Here is a 22678-nt window from a genome sequence, read left to right as displayed (position 1 = left end):
GCCCTGCCCCAATATCTGCTCCTCGCCCCTCTAACTTCTGTTTCATTTCTCCCTCTCCTGCTTCTAGCTCACTGCCACCTCCAACACCTGTCCTGAGCTTCCCTCTGCCTCCAAACCCCCTGTTTCATTGCCACTGTCTTATCCCCACTGCCTTTTTCTTTTCCCCTGAGCAACCAGGTTTCTGCCTCAGTTTCTTCCCTGGCTGTCTCCTCCTTGCCGTCACTTATCTGCTCCCCTGCCACAAAATCTCAGCTGTTTGCCTCAGTTTTCAGCCCTAGTCTACCTCAAATAAGCCCTAATCCTCAGTTCCCCAGCCAGCTTCTCTGTAGTCCACCAGTTCTAATCCCAGTTCTGGCAACTTTCACTCCCCACACTTTAACACTCTCTCATCTGAACCTTCCCCCAAGTATCCTGGGTACCCCAAGCACACGCATACACACTGTACCATCCAAGTTAAGAACTTACCTGTGGGGGGGGGATGTATATATATAATTATGGCATTGTGTGTGTGCATGATATATGAATTAGTGATCTGTGTCTAACTTTAGGGGTGTACAGTGTATGTGCTTAAATTGGTGATAGGTATGCATGTGCCTAGCCTGGTTCGGATGTGTATGTGCCTGAGCTGGTAGTGTGTGTGTGTATGCCCCTAATTGATCTGTGTGTTTGTATATGTATAATTGTGTCACACCTTCCTGCCTAACAGTGCAATATTGAGACCCTGAGAGTTGGCCTGACCCCACAGGGCTACATGTCTATATTATTATCAATCATCCTTCCCATTTTGCAAATAAGAAAATTATGCCTCAATAGGCAAGTCACTTGAACAGTGTCACACATGTCAGAGCTGAGAATTAGAGGGGAGAGAAAGAGAGAGAGACCCTGTGTGGCACCTATTGTGATCCCCTATTTTCATTACAAACCCTATGTTCAGCCCATGCTGCATTTAATGTTAGTGAGCTATCCTCCTAGGAAATATCCATGCTGCTAAGGGACTGCCATAGTAAAGCATGCCACCCCACTCTGCACATAACACACCCCAGAATGAATGGTACCACTGTCTTGGTTATATGCCAGAAGAGAGTTACACATGACCAGCACCATGTGAAGGTGGCTGCATTTCATCCATTTTGGGGTGTGTGGTACATATGACATAAGGGTGTCATACCTCACTATGGCACCCCCGGCACAATCAATCCCTTTAACAGGCCTTTAGCGATACAAAAATCACTTCCGCTATTTACCACTAGAATCAGCTCTATGTCAGAGGAGGGAGCATATGAAAGCTTATAGCACCATCAGCCACATACTCAACAGATGGCTGGAAAGGGAAAAGTCAGGTCTCTCTCTGTCTTCTCTCTTGCCTGTCCCAGTTCCCAGTTCTAATCCATACTCAATTATACATACATTATTCATTCTAAAAAAGTGCGTATTTAGAAAGGTAATGAAAACATAAACATTCCAAGTTTATAATAGAGGCACTTCACCTCTGGGATGGCTCATAGTAGTCTCAAACTGGTCAGATCTCCAAGACCTCAAAAACAGAGATGTTTCAAATTAATTCTGAGTTTCAGAGCTGTATGACAAAACATACAGCAAAGATAAAGGCAGTTTTCTAAAACTGCTGAGAACTTGAACTTTTAAAATACTGGAGAAATATGAAATTGGCTGGAAGAATAGAAAGGAAAAAGTTGACTGTTCTTTCAGACAGTAAAATGCAAATAAATTAATCCAGTGTAAACTTGCAAGATCTACTTAGCAAATGCTAAAACTCATATAACAGGTACAGGCTATGCCAGCTATAGTAAGGTTACAGAACAGTATCAGTTGTGATCCCCTATTTTCATGACAAAATATTTGCCTTTGGGACTGATATTTACTTACTTATTTTGAGTGAAGACTTCTTTTAAGCATGAGCAAGATCTCTTCATTTTTAAATTACTTCATGGAAGGTAACCAATATGTTTTAACTGAAAAAAAAATCTAATGCTTGATTAATTTATAACACGTTTAGAGAAGAATAAAGTGGAAATGTCATAATGTCATAAGAAATGTTATAATGCAAGTGTACACTTTCTCTGAGCAAGAGAAATAAAATTCAAGATACAAAAGTTAAATGATTATTAAAAATCATATTTGAGCATTTTCTGAGATTTGATATCACAGAGGGGATTGGTCTGATCTGGCATGAATGAGAACATGTGTATCCACAGAAGCTGCAGCTGCTGAAATAATTTGCATCACAGGAAATGTAAAATGTCTCAGTGAAACACGCATCAAAATCTTCCAAGTAAAACTGGCTTACTATCAAGAACTGAAATCTTACAAAAAATAAAATAAAATCACTGTGTCATTTCCCACATTTGTAAAGTATTTCACCCATTTTGCTTCATTCTGCAATATTTTGAAAATTCTAAGTCATAGCATTTGGAGTGTTATCAGCTTAAATCTGTTGGCTCCTTATGGTGTATTTCAGTGGTATATGTATAGTACAACAGGACTTGAGAGTTTTGTATGCAACTCTATAGAAGATTTTGCAGAGGTTTTAGGCACATTCCTAATATTTGTACTTGTCATCTGTCACAAACCCCATCCATGAAGGACCCCCACAACCCCGAGTTCCTCCCAACTGTGCTGCCATTTGCCTCAAGGAACAGACAGAGATAGCCCCAAAGTAGCTCCCAATCCTAGCACCCTAGATCCTCTGCCCTTGTACCAGGACTCTGCAGCTGCAGTGGGGATTTTTCAGCAAAGTGGCCCCCTCTTTAGGGCATGGAAGATATTTATAGGTTCCCACCAGGAGTTAGACCTAGAATTCTTGAAACAGCTCTGTGGCAGGACTGACCTAGGGGCTGCCGTGACCTCCCCTAGCGCCCCTACCTACCATGCCAAATCCTGTTTAAATGTACCCTCTTTATCTCGCCCACCACATCTTTGATATTAATATGTTCAAGGGAAGCTGCCTCTTTGGCACGGCCTGGATGTATCCTGGCTCGGTCTAACCGCCCGGCGCACTCTGACCTTTTGGGCTGTACGTGAGTCCCACAGTCACCTGTGCCCTTACGGGTCCCCGGACTCGTCTCCGTGCCTGCCTGTCTCGCCTTGCGGCTCTCGCACCGGGGCCTGTCTCCCACGGCTCTCACCCTCCCTGGGGCCTTGCCTCTGTACCGTTGCCCTGCAACAGGCCTTGCGGCTCTCGCCGTCCGCACCGGGGCCTGCCTCGCCCCGCGGGCCTTGCAGCCCTCACCAGGGTCTGTCTCCCCGCAGGCCTGCCTCTATATTATCGCCCGCACCGGGGCCTATCTCTTATACCACCGCCTGCCACGGGGCCTCGATACCGGCGCCCGCGCCACGGCCTGTCTCTTATGCCACCGCCCCCAACCGAGGCCTGTGCCTCGCGCTCCCTGCCCGCACTGGGGCCTTGCTCACGCTTCCCGCAAATTGGGGCTCAGGCGGCCTTGGCCTTACCTGGCCCCCAGGCCTCCTTCCTGGGGTCTTACACCCACTGGGCTCCTCACAACGGGGCTCAGGCAGCCTCAGCCTTACCCGGCCCCAGACCCCTTTCCTGAGTCTTATGCCCACTGGGCTTCTCACAATTTGGCTCAGGCGGCCTCAGCCTTACCTGGCCCCAGACCCCTTTCCTGGCTTGCAAGGTTGAGGGCCTGCGGGTACGATCCTATGAAGACAGACTGAGGGACATGAATCTCTTCAGCTTTTGCAAGAGGAGGCTGAGAGGCAATCTTGCGGCTGTCTACAAACTCATCATGGGGCGTCAGCAGGAAATACGGGATACTCTGTTTATTAGGGTGTTCCTCAGATTTACTAGAAATGATGGCCGCAAACTAAAGGAGAATAGATTTAGATTGGATATCAGGAATAAATTCTTTATGGTGAGGGTTGCCAAAATATGGAATGGGCTTCCAAGGAAGGTGGTGCTTTCCCCTACCTTGGAGGTGTTCAAGAAAAGATTGGACAGGCACCCAGCTGGGGTTCTTTGACCCCAGCGCTCTTTCCTGCCTAGAGCAGAGGGTCGGACTTGATGATCTGCAAGGTCCCTTCTGACCCTAGAAATCTATGAAATCAGTAAGAGGTAAACAGCAAAATGATTTATTACATAGGATGAAAGAATTATGCAAATAAAATAAACCACAGGTTTGGAGACAAAACATAAAACAAATGCATATTCTTACCCTCTCGTCTAGCTCTCCCCAGCCTCCCATGAGATCTAAACATCAGCCTTCCTGCCAACTCTGCCAGTCCTAGTAATAGGGGCTAGTGAAGCCCTGAAGCCCATGATGTTTAAAGACAAATATTCTAAACTAGCTGGGCTCCCCCAGATACCTTTACTGTTGTAGAGTTGGTTGATCCCATCATAGGTGGACATTTCTCAGGGAGGCTCATTCCACTATTGCCAGATTCAGTATTAGACTTTAAGAAGTGGCATTGGATTCATAAATACTTGAACAAGAATGGTCCATTCTCTGAAGACAGCATTTATTGAGCATAACAATTTTCAACTTCAAGCATGCAACAAAGAACAACAGAAAATTTCACCTAAGTTAAGACACAACCCAGTAAGACACAGTGACAATACACATCACTTGGTCTAATTTAAAATGCAATATAATAAACCAAAAAGATGACAGAAAGCCTTTGAATGACTCTTATGTAGTTCCCAGGGCAAAGTGTCTCCTTACAGCCAGGGATTCAGAAAGTCCTTCTGGGGAATCTGCAAGACTTCTTAGGCATTGGACTGGAGACTCCACAGCCCTCATCTCTGCCTTGGTTTTTATAGGTGAATCTGCACCTCCTTCCCCCTGTTGGGTACCTTGACCATGGTCACACATAGCATGACCCTCACCTATAGTACATCTCTCATACATTTAGTGGACTCCAGTTTCTCACCTCTTACAGGTTCTGCTTTGAAATGTATCTATATTCCTCCACTGTCTTTGGTCACTCCAGCCCAAGCAGTCTGGGAGCCTTGCCTGCTCCCTTAGCTCTGTCTTCATTATACACACGTGATGATTGTGCCAGGTCTTTGCCAACAACTCCTTCCTTGATGGCCCTCTTAAGCCATCATTCTTATTTTTAGGCTGGGATGTGGTAGAGGGTTGAGGCCTATCTAACTCAATGCCTAGTAGGTTGCAACCACCAGCAGAGCAACTGTTTGTTCTTGATAGCACCCATCCTTATCCACTCTTGCCCTAGCCTCTACTGTTACCACCTTATGGCATGGGTCTGGTATTGGATGCCATAAGCTCCACTTCCTATATGCCTAACAGGTTGTAACCCTTAACAGAGACTAATCCTTTCTGTGCTATCTTGTCACCTCAACCCAGTCTTGCCCCAGCCACTGTCCTTCGCACGAGAGGATTTCTCTCCTAGCCATTAGAATGTTCAGGTGATTACGTAAGTGATACACATAACATAACACTACAAATACAGCTATAGCCAATAACATTTAAGCTAAAACTTAAAATATATACGTTAAAAAAAACAAGGAAATAAAAAAGAAACTAAAACTGCATTACTATCCCTCTATTTTTTCCTTCCATAATAACAAGACATGTTGTTCATGCATTTGTTGCTTCCATTGTTTTACAGACAGATATAGCCAAAGTATAATACAAATAGCAATCATTTGAATAATAATACAATGCTCAGAGGGTGAATAATAATGTGAATAAGTCCTTGGCTGAAGTTCCAACGGATCTGTTTATCCCACCAGTTGTCTGTGGTTCTTTCTTTGATGCTAGCACTCAATTTCTTGAGCTGTTTGCTTTTTGGATTCATGAGCACAACTTCTTCTTTTAGGAGAGACCAGTCTTTCTGTGTTTTACCAATTTCCACCAGCTTTTTCTGTAGCCAAATGTGCAAGTTAAGGTGCCCCACATTAAAATGCTTTACTATGACTTCTGGGTCAAAGTGTTGTGTAACGTTCTGGATACATTGGTATTTGGAATCTAGGGTATCCTTTGACATTAACAGTTTGCATGGAAATGTTACTGCACCAGGTTCCCTCTTGTAATCCTGCTTCCCCTATCATTTAGTTCACTATAGCTGCAATCTTTATCACAGGTAGTCACCGAATCCCTGCTCGGGCCATCCCTCCAGGTTTGCTGAACTGCACCTGAAACATAGTTGATAATGGTGTCTTCACACTTCATTAATTTCCTTTCCAGGCTTTTAATTGTGAAGAGTGAAACAATCTTTCTTACATTTGGAATTTTGATGTATTTCTGCTTGATATATAGTTGGACTGGCTTTGTTAATGATTCTGACTGGTCCCATCCATAGGGGACTGAGAACATAGTTTTTATCTTTTACCTCTTGATACAGCATCCAGTCTCCAATCTCCCATTTCTGAGGGTGCAATATGGAGTCTAGCAGCTTGACCATTTTCTGGACGCTGGCTTTCAAGACTATAGCCACTTGTCTTTGTGTGGTGGTCACTGATTGTACACAGGTTTTGTATCCATTGATCTGTTAGGATATGAGGTTGGAGGCTATCTGGGGGCTTCCCTCCTAGCTACCATTGTTTTGGTAGCCACATCTCTCAACCTGTCATGTCTTTTTGTGGAGTGATTCCATACGTAGCTATAGTTTTTTAGTGCCATCAAAATAAAGGGTACCTTCTGGTCCCAAACCTCCCCTTGTTGACTGAACACTTTTCACAAAGCAGTCTTTATGGTTCAATTGGTCCTTTCTACTAGCTCTGAGCTCTGGGGGTGCTCTGCAATGTGCCATCTCTGTTTTATTCCAAAAGCTTGACAGACAACCCATGTGATTTCTCCAACAAAATGAAGACCCTGATCCAAATAAATGTCTTTGGGGACCCCCCCCATCCAGAGAATACCTGTTCCACCAACACCTATGCTGTGCTAGTAGCTGTGTTGTTATGAGTGGGTATAGCTTTGATCCAATTTGTAAAGCTATCTACTATTTCCCCTTGCTGTTTGAGGCATGGATCCAAGGTAGTCTATCTGTAGCCTGCTTCATGGACCACTAATCCTCTGATGTCCGAGGGGTCCCTTGATTACTTTGGTATTAGGGTCATTTGCTGCACATAGTAGGCAGTTATCAATGTATTGTTTCACTTCCTCCTCATTATTTGACCACCATCCTGCTGCCTGCAGTCTTGTCAGGGTTTTGTCTATCCCCAAGTGCCCCTGTTCATGTGCCAGAGTTATCAGTTCTACCTTTACTCCTTCAGGCACCACCCACACTGGAGCCTCCTCTTCCTCTTGTTTCTAGGCTACAGCAAATCCTGATTGCTCTTGCCAAATTTTCCTTCCTTTCCACTGCCCTTTTTTTTATCAAGTCTTTTATCTCTTTGCTTTGAGCCTGTAATGCTACCAAATCCACTGCCTTTTGGCTTGTCTCGGCTCCAGCTGCTATTGATGCTTTATCTGGTATCCATTTAGGCCCTTCTCTGGCTCCACTCTGCCTGTAAATCAGCCTCCCCATTCCACTTTGGCTTCTTCAGTTCCCTTTTATGAGCCTTTACTTTACTAATGTAGCAGAGTTCAATCCTTTTCTTTGCTAATTCCTACATGCACAACAATTCGGTGGTGTGAGCCACTGGCTTTCCATCAGCTGACTTCATACATCTCTCTTGCCACAGTGGGAGCCAAGCCAAAATAGTTCTTACTACCTAATCTAAGTCAGAATCACTTGTTCACCTAGTGGAGTATTCTATAATGCTGCTGCCACTGCCACAACCTCAGCAGCCTGGGCTGAATGAGGGGGGGTGCACTTTCCTTTTACCATCTCCTCAGTCTTGGCATTGACTTCAGCATATCCTGTCAGGGGAACCCCTTATCATAATAGCTGGATCCATCGACAAGCCAAACAACATATGGTCCTTTTTCTGCTTCAGCAAGGGTCAAGTTCCCTCTGAATGGAGAATGCCTGTCTGGTTTTGTCTCAGGCAATGGATACTCATTCTCTTCTCCATCTACAAACAAGCTGTATGGGACTGGAGATAAGTTGGTTTGGCTTTTCACGTTGACATCTTTATTTATCAGTGCTAAGGTCCATTTTGCTACTCTTGGATTGGATACGCAGCCTTCCAGACAGTATGCATTTTACTGGGGTGGGTGTTGTCCTTAGTATTACTGGGGCCAAACCAACCAGATACTCCCAGTGCTGCAGTGCCCGCACTAATGCCAGAACTACCTTGTCACATGAAGTGAAGGCTTGCTCTGTTGGAGTTAGAGTCCTAGATGCATATGGTACAGGCCTCAGGTCAGTGCCATGGTCTTGATTCAGCACTGCTCCAAGTCCTCGTGCAGTGGTTGCTAACTAGAGGACATATGTTTTATTCACTTGAGGATAAGCCATGTTTTATTCACTTGAGGATAACTGCTTCTTTTTGCTCCACCCCAACCCTGATTCCCATAGGGATTCCTTTTTTAGAAACTTGAATGGAGGAGCTGCTTTTTCTGCATACCCCTCTGTGAACTCCCGAGAGAATTCTGTCAGTCCCAGAACTGACTGCAGGGTGGTAACATCAGTTGGGGCTGGTAACTTCTGTAGAAGCTCTATCCTTTGCTCATCTGGGGATCACCCTTCTTGCCCTAAAATTACACCTAGATAGGAAACCTGTTGCTAATGCCTTACTAGTGCTCACCATAAACCCTGTCTGTTCTATCAGTTGTAGGACCTGTCCTAACAATTCTAGATTCTCTTCTCGAGTACTGGAGTGTATCGAGATATCATCTACATATGAAATCTCTTTTCCTTGGTCATCCAATGTATCCCACATGCATATCACATGAGTGTGGCACATAGCAGGTGTGGTATGAAAACCCTGTGGTACCTGTGTAAAGGTGTACCATCTCCCCCTGAATGTAAATGCAAACTTGTACCAGGAGATGCTGATCCTGGTAGACTCCCAGCCAATCCGAGAGGGTTGGCAAACTTATTTTAGGGTAGGGGATCAGATCCAGCAATTAACACCTAGGCTTTGATTTTCCCACATTACAATTTGTGTTAGGCCTGTGGAAACTTGTTGATTACAGCTTGGACATCTTTTTCCCATTCAGGTTTTGTTATGCTTTATTTAGCTTTGATAGCAGTGCATCTATGCCTTGCTGCAACCACATGGGGGAACTTATCCACCATGTCACCTGCCATCTGACAAAGCACACGGTGTTATTACTTAGATTCACAGCTATCTGTAGTGTTTTAAGCTATCCATACTCAATATTCCTTGCTGCTCCAATTTCATCATTCCAAATATGCCTTGGGCCCATTGGGTCCGTATTCCAAATTGCTTCACCTGTGAGGAGGAGACTAATGATTCTTTTTCATTAAACTCTTCAAGCCACTTTTCCCCTCCTTGCTTCCAAATATGAGAATGGAACTTCCTCTACACTCACAATCGAAAATGAAGCACCCGTGTCTATTAGCATTGTTTGCCTCAGTGTCCAACCATTTATATCACATTCAAACTATACATTCACTATAGGACACTGCCAGCTGTCATGTTTTATGGGTGCTAGAAAAAGGGGGCTATCAGGCACCGGGTCTGTCCTAATATTCCAGAGTCCGAGCGTTAGGTTCCAGCCTTACCTCTTCTTCATGGTGGGCTAACCATTGTAATAACTCTGCATTAGGCAGACCATCTAGCTCTTCTCCTCTTTCATACTTAGTAAATCAGCACCAGATTTGTGCTCTCCAGGATTCTGACTTCTTGTTGCTCCCTGAAAGCTTTCCTTTTTTTCTCCAACAGACTGCCCTGTCCCCTTTGGTCTGTTGTTACTAAAGTTAATGGCTGAGACTTTTCCTTTCCCTTTCTGATAGGCTTCATTACTGCATTGCACATGCAGTACTACATTATGAATTGTCTCCCAATCTGACTCTGCGTCATACAGCAGTTAAAGGTTGCTTTTGGTTTCCCTGCTAAGCACTCCAAACAGAAGCTATTTGAACAATGGATTAGCATCCCTCATATCTTGCCCCTGCTGGGATGTAGTTAAATTGACCCCCAGCTGAAAGGCCAGCCACAACTTATTTGTAAATATCCTTGCATTTTCACCTGGTGTCTACACATGCCTGGCCACCACAGACAGTGTCTCATCATTTCCAACAAATACTCATGCAACATCCTTCAGGATGGCCATTGCACTGACTTTTTCACTCTACAAACCTTTTTCAGACAGTAAGGAACTATTTTCTCCTAAGGCCACCTTTACAATTTTTATCATATCTGCTGTCAGTTCATCTGGCTGCCATGCCTGATTTAGGGAATATAACCAATCCCATAAATTATCCCCATTTAAGGGTCCCAAATTTTTAGCAATGACAATTGCCTCCTGTCCAGATAAAACCTTGGTAATGAGGGTGGACATTGGCCCATTCAACAATAGGAACTATAGGTCCCTGACAAGCATCAGTTAACCCTTGCAAATCCCTCCTTAAGGGGGCATACAGGGATGGTGGACAAGGAGTTTCACCACAACAATCATTTTCATAATCATAATTGGGAAAATTTAAGTCTAGGCTGTTGTCATCCCACTCCTACAATTTATTTTCACTAGACACCCCCTCCCACCCCCCGCCATACATCCTCCTTGTATTGCTGCCATGATTCCTCATAATGCTTCCAATCTAGCTTCTAACTCCCTTATCTTCTGGTAGCATTGATTATGATCAGGCCCAGATCTATTTTAAGAATCTTTTAAAACTGCCTGCACTGAGCTTTGGGCATCCAATGCTTTCTGTTTACACAATGCCATTTTTTATTTGCTTCCTCCATTTAGTCTTGTAAATTTTCCACCTGTTTTTCTAATTTTGCAATCTCTACTGCATCTTTTAAAAACATCCCTTGCAAAGCTTTTATTTGTTCCATTCTACTGCAGATTTTCGAATTCTTTTTTCCCTGTCTTTAACAGCTGTTGCTGTGTTGCTGTATCTCTCTAGTTAAAGATCTGCATGTCAACAGCAACCCTTCCAGAGCAATTTATTGCTTTGTCTTTTATTCATCCAGGGTTTATACCATAGATGATCTGAGAGGACCACTGATCACAAAATTGTATAAACATATCTGGTCCACAGATTGTATCCTTACTCCAAAAACCTGGAGCTATTTTTCTTATCACCCATTTTTCTAATTCCAACAGCTCCTCTCTCACAAAGCCTGCCATATCAAGTCAATCCAAAAAGAGGGAAAGATCTTGAATTCCAATGAATTTCAACTTAATCTCTGCTCCCTCCCTTGCAAAACCAGTTTGGCAAGTTTAAGTGACTGAGCCTCCAAACCCCAGGAACAGATTTCTCAATCCACAACAGCTCTACATTCAAGCAGCCTCCAATATCTAAGTTCAGTGTTCAACAAAATTTCCAAGTGCTGTGCTCAATAAAGTCTCTTGTATCAAGCAAATTCAGTACTTTGGCATCACCCACGGATGCCAAAATCGGTCACCAAATTTAATATTAGACTTTAGATAAAAGCACTGAATTCATAAATGCTTGAACAAAAACAGTCCATTCTCTGAAGACAGCATTTACTGAGCATAACAATTTTCAACTTTAAGCATATGACAAAGAACAGAAAACTTCACCTAAACTAAGACACAGCTCAGTAAGACACAGTGACAATACACATCCCTTAGTCTAATTTAAAATGCAATATAATAAACCAAAAAGATGACAGAAAGTTTTTGCATGACTCTTACGTAGTCCCCAGGGCAAAGTGTCTCCTTACAGCCAGGGATTCAGTAGGTCTTTCTGGAGAATCTGCAGGTCTTCTTAGGCACTGGAGTGGAGAATCCACAGGCCCCATCTCTGCCTGGGTTTTTATAGATGAATCTGCACCTCCTTCTCCCCCATGCATGCTTTGAGCATAGTCACATATATAGCGTCTCTCTCATACATTTAGTGGACTTCAGTCTCTCATCTCTTACAGGTTCTGCTTTGAAATGTATATATAGTCCTCTGCTTTCTTTAGTCACACCAGTCCAAGCAGTCTGGGACCCTCCCTTGCTCCCCTTTAGCTCTGTCTCCAATATACACATGTGATGATTGTGCCAGATCTTTGAATACCACTAGTGGCCCCATATTTCTACTACTGTGAGTTCTTGTTGTCCTGGCCCTAGAACACAATGACAACAGATAATTAGGAATTCCACCCATTCCTTATGTGTGTACAACAGCATAATTGGGTATGGCATAACACAGGTTTTCCAATGAAACTACACATGCTATATCAGTACAATAAAATACAAGAACACAATTATGACATGCCACAAATCCCAAAATATTTCACAGCAGACACACTAGAAGTTGAAAAAGCAAGGTCTATAATTATGGGAATACAAGGAATTACAAAGGGACAGCAAGCCAAAAGAAGTAAGAGGCTGATGCAATGCCAGTGGAGTATCCAGTGGTTCTCAACCTTTTTTCTACCAGGACCCATTTGTAAACATTAGTGGCCAGTCCCAACCCAGTAAATAGTTTAAGTAGAAAACAGCCCCCTGACCCTCCTGGTGCCCCTCACTCCTGACCCACTGCCCTCTGTGTCCTGGCCCCAGCCCTGCCGTGTGTGAGCCAGTGGATGGGTGTGTGGGGCAAGGGGAGTGTGTACAGCAAGTAAGGCCCTTAGCAGCCCCTTGCAGGCTGGTGCTCTGCCAGCCTACATGGGAAAACACACTGTTTCTCATGGTTTCTCTTTAAAGGAGAATCCATTTTTAAAAGTTTGATCCATTTTTCAGGGGGTTTTGTTGTAGCTGTGTTGGTCTAAGACATAGGCAGACAAGGTTCATTGGATAAATCTTATATCTTTTATTAAACCAACTAAAATAGTTGGAAAGATTCTTCTTTGCAAGTTTTTGGGTACAAACACTGTTCTTTAGGCAGGGGGGACATCTTCAGTTGTTTTGTAGTTTCCTGAATGGGATGGAAGCCAGTATGCAAGAATTCCATTGTTTAAGTTTGCTCATGACCCTTTCATATATTCTTGCAACCCACTTTTGGGTTGCGAACCACAGATTGAGAAACATTAAGTTAAAACAACTTTTCTATATCTGGAGCTCTATATAGGTTGGCAATATATGCCTCATAGAGATTTTATCCTACTTGTAAAACCTGAATATTAGTGGCAAAACAAGAAAGCACTTAAGTGCATGTTTTAGTCCTGCTGACAACACTATTAAATATATATCTAGCTGTAAGCATGATGTTAGGAAGGACTCAAACACTGCTTAAATGCTTTCCTGAATTGGAGATCATCTGTGGAAAATGTTTCTTATTAGTAACTGAGAAGGATAAAGCTGAGTATGCTTCCAAGTGAAATTAAACTGGGCCAGCACTGGGGAGAGAGGGCAGATTGAAAATATGGAAGAAGGAAGTACTATATGCATTTTTGCTGAAGGAGCAAGGGTTTTCAAAGTAACAGGAACATTAAGATTTTCAGCAAAATGATGTTTTGCTGTAATATAACTGTCACCATTACTTTTGGCACTCCAGCCTATGTATCTGTCTGTACCTTGGTTCCTGTGCACTGAAGGGGATGCTGTTAAATTTTAAGTTTCTAACATAAACATTGTATTTGCCTAACCAATAGAATACTCTGCATCTCTATGGCACTCTTTTGCCAAGTACCGCCAACTAATTTACAGATAATTAATTTATTCTTCCTAATCCCCCAGAGAAATAGACATGGAACATCCTGTTCTGCAGTCAGGAGAAACTACAGACAAACACTCAGGGCATGCCTATACAGCAAATGAAGGCATGACTGGCACCCTAGGAGGTATGCTTCTACTAGGTGCAATCCAGCTAAGATAGGTATAAATGGCAGTGAAAATGAGGTAGCGGGGACAGAGCCAAGCTCTTCAGGTTACTAGCCCAGTCTATGCCATCATGCTCAATAGCCGCCCCAGGTAGATTCAAGATTAAGTGGCTCTAGATTAAGTACATCTTAAACATGCTGCAAATACAGCAGGTAAAGGTGTATATATTAACTCTCTTAACCAGGGTCAAATAGGAGGGGCAGAATCAGGACTTGTGAGCTGTTATAACCACTAAGCTACAAACTTTTTTTGGAAATAATGCTCTTAGCTTTTGTTTTCACTTATTTTCACTATTTATGGCATTTGAATGCCTTGTGTGGTAGACTCAGTTTGGAAAATGAATACATTAATCAAGTTAATTTTTGTGTACTGCTTGTGGTCCTTTGTATTTGCAGGTTCTCATGCATTCACAAATTAAAGAAACTGGATTTGAAAATTTTACAAAGGTGCTTAAAACCAAAGCAAACTTGTTTTCATTTTTGTAATTAAAAAAAATTCTTGAATATACATATATTGTTATTTAATATTTACTCTTAACGTTTTTCCTAAAGGGATCCACCATGTGAGCTATATTTCACTAAGCCCAGGTCAAATTATGTAATAACTGCCAGCAAGAATTTGCAGTCAGTGGGTGCATCTACAAGTGCAGTTAAGGTGATGCAATAAACACTGGTGCAGTTTGTGTCAAAGTAAACTGCTCCAGAGCGCATCATTTACACATGGGCCTGGGACAGCAGTGATTTGAGCTGAGGCAGAGCAGGCCCAGGCTGGCAGAGGGCACAGGGGTCAGCCCTGAGCTCCAGGTGATGGTGTCAAGTGGCAAAAGTGCTGGCTGGGGCATGAGGTTGCTGACCCTGCACAGCTGCGTGCTAGGCGGCAGGCAGGAGTCTGGCCCCTGCCGGGTCACTCTTTATATGTGCATTTCAGTGCAGTAGATGATTCTTGATAGTACTATCTTACGGTGGAGTTAATTAGTTTACTGCACCCTAATACCAGTGCACATGTAGATTGTGATGCTTTACTTCAGAGCTAATTAGGCAACTCTGCAGTAAAGTGCACATGTAGATATACCCAGTGACCCTGCATTCATGCTTATGTTAACACGTGAGCAAGCACACTGAAGCTGGCAAAGCTCTTTGTATTTATAAAGTTAAAAATTAGTTTTTGTACAACTAGGGTTTGAAGGACAAGACAGAATGCATGAAAAAGGCAGTTTCCATGATAACCATGAAAAATGGTGTTCCGCACAATTTTGTGTGGAATTGCCAGGAAAAAAAAAACCTCACAAAAATCAAAATGCCAGCTCCCCAGTGGGAGCCAACGATTGCTGTGTTATGGAGGAAGCCACCAGCATGAAAGGGAGCAGCCTAGATAGTGGCCACCCTCTCTGCCCTCCTCTGCCGATTGGCTGAGAGGGCTGCCTTTTGTGTGTCCCTGCCCCTTTGCCAATCAGCAGTGAGGGATAAGGCCACATGAAAGGAAGCCCTCACAGCCAATCAGCAGCAAGAAGCAGAACTACCAGGGCCCTTGGACAAACAGTGGTGGTGAGCAGGAGGTGCTTGCTGCAAAAAGACCATGAAAATGGTACCAGCCAGTGAGCAGTCCACAGTTTTTACTTCCTCTCCACATATTTTAAGCAGATCCACAGACATGAGAAATGGATGAGACAGAATTGGAAGATGATGCACCAAAAATAAGCCTATTCTAGCACATACTACTAGTATATAAGTCAACTGGAAAATTCTGTTCATTTTAATATTTGCAAAATCCTTTAAAAATATCATTCCCAATATGTGATCAAAACTACAGTACCTGATATCATCATCCTTTTAAAAAATGGTTGCTGTTCGTTTTCAAAACAGCAGTCTCTAAATTACGCAGGATTATTGCTTTTAATTGTAAAGTGAAGTTTAAAACAAAAGTATAAGTCATGATTGAGCTACTAATTGAAATAGCTTTCTTTTTTCATTCATTTCCATTTTGAGAATCACTTTCAATTTTTAAATCTGCTACCTGATAAATGTTGTATTTTTTAATTGGCCTACTGTTTTTAATTCAACATTAGAAATATTCAATTAAACATGTAAGCCATAATTTAAAAAAAACAAAACCTGCTTTTAGTATAGGCACCATGCAGTAGCAAAGAAAGAATTTCAGTTTAACAGGCAAATAAATATTTGCAGAATGATTCTCCTTCTCCCTGGCTTTCAAATGTAAAAACAGAGCCAAGTAGAATAAAAACTAATAAAAATTGTTGCAGAAATTCCATGGATTTTGGACAGAACAACTGCACGAGGCAGGCTTGTGAGGGGAGGTAACTGTTATAAATTTATATCGTTTGGGCCTTGTACAAAGAAGTTACTGATTAAAGCAGAACCCAAAAAGTGGAAGACTAGACTAAAACAGTTAAAATACAGTGTTAACATCTTGTGTTTTACTGGGAAACCAGCCTTATGAACTCTAGTCAGGTTCAGAAGGGAAGTTTTGGAGGCTTCAGGTGCTTGGCCTGTCCATTTCTGTGGAGTTACAGTTGCATGTTTCTATTTTTAAAAGTGCTTTTCTTCTCTCCCGTGTCAACCCATGGAGTCTACAGGGGAGACTCCGTGAGCAACTTATTCTGCAGGAAGAACAATGGAACTGACCATGCAATAAGAGCTGTCAAATGCACAAAGTAAGCAAACTGAGAGGAAACAGAGAGAAACACACATACACACACACATACATGGTGATGTTCCCCATCAGAGAGAGAGAGAGAGAGAGAGAGAGAGAGACTGATGTTCTCCATCACAGAGAGAGAGAGAGAGAGAGACACACACACACACACTACGTGATGTTCTGAGTCAGAGACAGACAGACACACAATGATGTTCCCAGTCACAGAGAGAGGGACAGAGAAAGAGAGACACCACATACAGTGATGTTCCCATTAAGAGAGAAAGAGAGAGAGAGACACACACACCCACACCCACACCACATGGTGATGTTCTCCATCACATCTCTCCCCTGCAAACTCATTTCTTTATCTTAGATGTAACTTGTAACATTAGTAAGTAAAAATATTTTAGGCCAAGTGAGATTTTTAAAAGGATACTCGCTTTTGAGTTCACATAGTAAGAACAAAAAAGAAGGGGATATTTCATATTGGAAAAGAGCACAGAATTACCATGAAAATGCCTAATCCTGTAAATTCCTCCTCATATAACTCCTGGTCATGCAAGAGTTTCCACGGGTCTAGAGTTTGGGGGTTCTTAGTTTCATCAGCATCAGTAGTGCCTCCTCACTGGAGTTAAGACTATTTGAGTAAAGTTTTATAGATTTGAACAGCAAAATGTTAGGTAATATTGCAAATAGCAAACTGAAGAAAAAGTAATGGATAAGCTAGATAATATGCAGGAACTGATCAGCAATACAAATAATGAATTGTTTGGATAATTGGCAGACTGGGAAATGAGGGATGATTTAACCTTGGGGGGGAAAAAAGAAAGACAAAAGAAAATGTAATGCAGGTACAAAATTACTATTCCCTCGCACATGTGAAAACAGGCTTGAAAATTGAACATACGGTTTAAACAAAACCCAAGACACCGGGTTATTTGATTCACTGCAGACTTCTCGATACAGGAGCAATATATTATTTCATAATATCCACTTATAGTGAAACTTAATACATATTACTTAAGATAGAATGCAACAATTCTTACAACATAAACAACTTCTATTTTCCATATCCACTCGGTTTTTGCTAGTTTGAGTTTGGAAATGTGATATAAACAAGGCCTTTTATTTACTTCAAAACCCAGATTCAGTAAAACAAGAAAATTTACACTATAACTAGCCAACCAAGGGCCTCATTATGGAATCTGTGCAGTATATTTGTTACCTAGGAAACGAAATAGAGCACTGGTACACTGTAATTTCTGTCTTGCAATAGAATTCTCCGATCCTGCTGGTAAATAAAGTTCATAAATCAACAAATCAGTACCAAGGTCAAGTAATTTAAGATGAAGCAGTTATTCTCCATATGTCTTTTAAAACACTGACTCTCTCAAGTCACTTTGAGCAACCTTGCAGATATACTGAGGAATATTGAATTTAAGATATAGTTGTAGTTAAAATATTTTTCATGACCAAAGTGAACCACACAGGACTGAGCATTCATTCTTCTTTAAAATAACTTCATCTCCTTTCTTGCCAATCTTTACCTCGCACTATTTGATTTTGCAAAAAGCAACAAAACAGTAGCATTTGAAAGCAAAGCCTTAGCTAGTTACACCTGAATTACCAGATACACAATAATCCAAGGGAGGATTCATTTCCATGCATGTTTCTTTGAAGTGCTTTACAAACATTACTTAATCCAACTCACAGGGGTGATGTAAGGATAAGTATTTATTATCCTCATTTTAGAGACACAGGAATCAGAGTGACTTGCCCAACAGCATAAGGAAACCCAGCCTGGAATTAGAATTTGTTCCCAGTGCTGTACTCTAAGCATCATATTATGCCTAGAAGTTTAAAGAAATCTTTAAGCACCTAGATTTAAAATAGCTGATGTGGTTATATATATGGTTATGTGGGTGTATTAATAACAACATTAAAAAAAAAACAAAAGGAACAACAAGTTACTACTGTAAGAAGTAAAGAATATTGTAACCATTAAGAGATTGCTTTACTGTAACTCTCCAATTTACCATTTAAAATTAAATACAATACTGCTCATTTTAAATGTCCATTAGACAAACATCCAGACAAGGTTTAATGCACACTTAAAGGTATATTTGATAGTTGTCAAAAGTGAAATGTTAACATAATAAACAGAATCTTAGCACTTTGCAAAGAACATATCAACAAGACATTATCATATTGTGAATATAATAAAATTACCCAGTGTGTCTTTAATCTCCTACAAAATCTGATATAAAGAACTCCCTGGCATATGCAAAGTAGAAATTAACAATATTCAGAATTCACTACACTGAAGACAGAAAATTAAAAGTCAACTTACCAGTAACAACCAAATGAAAGAAAATGGTATAAAGGTGTTACTGTTTTCCACCAAGATTTTGATTACCCTACAGGAATCCAGCTATTTTCAAATTAATAGAAAGGTCAGTGTAACACTATTTAGATAGGAGCTGAGCTACTGACACTGCTACAAAAAACTGCACCACATCTCAGACTAGACTCACGCTGCACATAACAGTCCGTTATCCACCTGAACACTTTCAGTTAATATTTAGTTTATACAATATCTCTTCGTTAATTCTTATCTCTAGAGCTTGCAGTGTCTAAAGTATGCAAATAATCAATTCAGTTTGTTAGTTTACCTTTTATAACACTTCAAAGAGCTGATAAACTTTAGCGCAATACTGAAAAACAGTGTTTTGCTTAAAGCCAAAGATGGGAAAGAAGAAGGGACCCAGGTTTTTAACTCAAGATGAGAGGCAGATTCAGGGTAAAGCCAGGAGGGAGAGTAAGACTTGTTTCATTTCAGACTTAAGAGCAGATTTTAAAAGGTAAGGAAAAGCAAGACCTAGATGTTTAAAACACATTTTATATCTGAGGCAACTTCTTCAGGATATTTTTGATTCCTAACAACAAAATAAAAAGAAACCAACACTCTCAACCTCTTCCCAAAATCCCACAAGGAACATAGTAGGGATATAATTATATTTGCACATTCTTGAGCCCACTGACATGCGTTACAGACTTGACCCTCTTCCTATTCAAATAAACGACAAAACCCCACTAACCCTAATTTAGCAAAATCAAGTCCTAATTATCGATCATAAATCTAACTTTGGGGTATTACTAAAGTTAATAATAAATATAACCAAGAAAACTAGTGAGATACAAAAGCCAACCAAGCAAACAAGAATAACCAAACTGTCTATGATCATCATACCTCTACCGTCTTCTGAATTTTTTTAACCTGTTTGTCTGCCGTCTTATGTCATGTTCGTTTTTGTTTTGTTTTTTAAAAAACCAGTCATTTTCCTGTTTAGTATTATTTAATATCCAGCTAAGTACAAGGAATATTTATAGCCACTGACACCATAAATGGAAGGTGAGGTCTATCATGAATAGCACATTCATTCTTTCTGCTGGAAAGATGTTTTGTTTTTGACTGTTGAAGCTATGTTATGGAAAGCTTGATATACTTTCCACTGCAGAACGTTTCTTTATTTTCTTTTACACTTAACTGTCTTTCCATGCTTGTTTTACAGCGTTCTGGCTTATCACTCCTGATTTGTCTTTCTGACCAGCCAAGTTCAGGATAGGCTATATTTTAAAGGCTTGCACTGTCTACTCATTACCAACAGTTTAATATTTCGCATTCCCTACAGGAAAGTCATTGCGACCATTTGCAAGGGGCCTTTCTAACATCTGTTATGCAAGACTTGGCTAAGATAAATAGATATCAATCGCTGATGCCCTAAATATTTTTGCTTCTAAATCAATCCGTGGAAAACCCCACTCATCAAGGCATTTAAACGTGACATCCAGGCAAGCAGACATGCAGCTATAAAGTGAGTGCCCGGTTGATCAGTCTGAAGACAAACAGCTAAATCCAGTTCAACCGCTAATAGCTTCGACATATGTTCAAGGTACCACAATTAGCATCGTGCTGTTTATCTCTAGTCCTCTAGAGAGAAGCTGTATTTTTTTGTCCTAATAAAAACATGTCTAGCTTTTTCCCTGACACACACATACAACCCTCTGCGTTTAGCTCTCAGGATAACAAGTCACTCACTTTCACTGAAATAAACCAGGCACAAGTGTGAGCGGGAGAGGAACGACAAGTTTCTTTGACTCCCCCCCACTCCGAAAAGCAATTGCAAAATAACTTTATTTTCAAAACGTGTGTGTCAAAAAACCACCCCGACAAGCTCCAAGCCATCCCTCAGCAAAACAACCGCCTCCCCAGCGCCTCTGGGATCTTAAATAAGCTCTAGCTCAACTCCTGGAGCCTCTTGCTCCGACTTCTGCCAGCAACCCTAGCCCTGGATGGGTACGAGACCAAACCCCGGCCCCTGTGCGCAGCCTCCCGGAAAGCCAGACAACTCCCCCTGCCTCTCCCCGCTAGGAACAACAAACGACGCGGCGGGGCAGCGCGGGGAGACACAGCAGCAAAAACAAGCACGGAAAAGTTGTGTGCTGCGTGCGTGCGTGCGTGTCCAGGGCACCTTCAGTCCCGCGGTCCCGCCGCTTGTGGAAGTGGACAGCTGGGACGGGAACGCTTTCTACCCCGCCCCCCTTTGGTCTGGGGCAGGGGCAGGGGCAGGGGCAGGGAGCGGCTTCTTCAGGCAAGAGGTGGGAGCAGGGGGCAGCGCGTCTCCCCATCGGCTCACGCCGGCACCGCCTCGGGGTGCGCCGCGCTCCGGCGGGCAGGCGGTGCACGCGCGGCCCCTTCCCAACACACGCACACGCCGCCCTTCGTGTTACACGCGCACGCACGCATGCCTCCCCAGTGCGCGCGCACACACACACACCTTTCCACCCAGCTGTAGCCTTCCCCCCAAAACACACACACCTCTCTGCCCAGCTCCCCCATATACACACACACGCACACCCCTCCACCACTCACACACACATGCCCCTACACACACCCCCCTCCATACAAACACCCCTCCACCACACACATAACCCTCCACACACACCCCCCTCCCTTTCCACACACCTCCCTCCCTTTCCACACACCTCTCCATACATACAGCCCTCCACACACACCTCCACCACATACACACCTGCCCCTGCACACACACGCCCCTCCACACAAACACACACACACCCCGGGGACTAGAGGACAGGACCAAAGAAAGGAGAGCTGCGCTCATGCATTAAGGCACTAATGACCCGAGGAGCACACAGCCCGGGCTATAACAAGAGCAGCCCGGCTGGAGAGCACCTCTGCTTGTGGGTGTCCTTAAACCAACACCACCGAGCCCCGAGCGCACGCACAAAGAGAGACACACTGTATACAACTCCGCGTACACACACACGCACACGCTATCCAATAACCAGCCTATCTCCCGGCCATCCACACACAAAGGGACGCGCAGTCTCCACGCAGCCCCCCCCCCGCCCTTTATTATTTCCTAGCTGCCCCAACACAAAGAGGGCTCCTGCACACACGAGCCGCACGGGTCCCCGCGCAGCCCCCTGCCCCCGTGCACAAAGCGGGGCGCGCACAGCCTCCCCCGGTACTCACCGCCCTGCAGGTGTCTGTCCATAGGAATGTGGGGTGAGGGCAGGCTGTGCTCTATGTCCCTGTATTGGATGGGGGGATGGGCTGGCTAGTGGGGAGGGGGCTGTGTGCCTGTGGGGCGGGGGGAGGTGGCTCTGATCCCAATCCCTGGCTTCTCCCTCTGTCCTCCTCTTCCTCCACCCCCCACTTTGTGTGTGTGTGTGCGCGGCTCCCCCTCCTCCTCCTCCTCTGCGCGGTGATATTAAATGCTCAGGGAGAGAGAGAGACACTGAGACACAGAGAGAGCTCGTATCAGCTACCGGAAATCGCAGCCCTGGTCATAAATATACCACAGGAAGTGTGCAATGATACACACACACACCTACTGTTACACACGCAGCCAGCCCTGCCCCCTAGCATGGACACCCCCACCCCCCACTGCTAAGCCGGGAGGGTGGGGGCGCGTGTGTGCGTATTTAGACCTCTGCCGTGTAATATTCCTTGTGTGTGCTGCTCAGGAGAGGTTGTGGTACACGCAGGAACTGACGAGCCGGGCTGGAGAGGCGGCGTGCCCCGCGCCCACACGAGACGAGGCGCCCCGCTAGTCGCAGCGCCGAGGGCGGACACACGTCGGGCCCGTGCCCAGCCCGGGGGGGCGGGCACCGTGACACAGTGTGCGTGCCCCGCGCTA

At 43.3% G+C, this 22678-nt stretch overlaps 1 protein-coding gene across 7 annotated transcripts in view; it reads right to left on the bottom strand.

The window, feature by feature from the left end:
* The window catches only part of KIAA1958 (KIAA1958 ortholog), a 188932-nt gene extending 166260 nt beyond the window's left edge, over positions 1 to 22672 (bottom strand). For 3 of the 7 annotated variants that reach the window (XM_090038858.1, XM_090038859.1, XM_090038857.1), the window contains exon 1: positions 22012 to 22482. The gene's annotated coding sequence lies outside the window, so the exon portion shown is untranslated. Of the gene's footprint in view, positions 1 to 4152; positions 12101 to 16962; positions 17826 to 22011 lie in introns of those variants that run through there. The other 4 variants (XR_016441291.1, XR_016441292.1, XM_090038860.1 and 1 more) reach the window with 4 other exon arrangements.
* Between the last annotated feature and the right edge of the window lie 6 nt (positions 22673 to 22678).

Source organism: Crocodylus siamensis, chromosome 3, assembly GCF_052110815.1.
Source record: "Crocodylus siamensis isolate JL-2025a chromosome 3, ASM5211081v1, whole genome shotgun sequence".
Taxonomy (NCBI): Eukaryota; Metazoa; Chordata; order Crocodylia; family Crocodylidae; genus Crocodylus; species Crocodylus siamensis.
This window is presented reverse-complemented; position numbering and strand designations above follow the sequence as displayed.